At 40.0% G+C, this 762-nt stretch overlaps 1 protein-coding gene across 1 annotated transcript in view; it reads right to left on the reverse strand.

Moving 5' to 3' along the window:
- The window catches only part of LOC119594784 (RING finger protein 44-like), a gene marked incomplete at its 5' end in the record, with an annotated part of 10,988 nt that overhangs the window by 7,004 nt on the left and 3,222 nt on the right, over window positions 1–762 (reverse strand).

The raw sequence follows: 762 nt of genomic DNA on the forward strand, positions 1-762 counted from the left end.
TGGGGGAGGGGAGAAATTGCGACTCATCCAAAATATTCTAGCATTTAAAAAGGGGGAGGGGGTAATCTGTTTATATCAGAGAATCAGGCTTTTCATGGTCATTAGAGCACGTCTATATACAAGGTTATATAGACTCGGCTTTGAATCAAGAGTGAGACTGGTCTGAGCTGAGAACATTCGGGTGATGAACTGTGATGGAGAGCAGCTGGAGGGAGAGGAGACAATGTGATATCTGCCACTGAGATGAGGGAGTCCACTTGGCTTAGAGGACAATATGGCAACGGTACTGGTATGTCACAGCAGCTTCATGCACACTTTCGCCTCTAATAAGAAATAAGAGAAGCAATACTGTTAGTGGGTGAGGGCTAGTATACGATACAACGTGGTCAATACACTGGGAAAATTGCACTGTGAAAAACCCATGCTTGCTACCTGATTGTCCCAGAATCATAAATCTATTATCTGATGTCTAAGCGAGCACACACAATCATCTTGAGAATAATCACCTTACAGTAATAAAAGGAATATGTTAAAATACATGAAAATATTGTACACTGCTCTACACATGTTCTATTAAAGCCTGCTGACCGGACATAATATGGTAGTAGGAAGACATATAGAGTGGTCATAAGGTGAGAGAAAGGAATAAACGATCAAAAATAAATATTCTACTCTGTAAGACATTAATAGCAAATCCCACTTTCAGTAAGTTGTACCCAATGTAAAGCTTTAAAAATCATGCAACTGATTTTTGTGGTGCCC

This window comes from Penaeus monodon, chromosome 34 (genome assembly GCF_015228065.2).
Source record: "Penaeus monodon isolate SGIC_2016 chromosome 34, NSTDA_Pmon_1, whole genome shotgun sequence".
Classification (NCBI taxonomy): domain Eukaryota; kingdom Metazoa; phylum Arthropoda; class Malacostraca; order Decapoda; family Penaeidae; genus Penaeus; species Penaeus monodon.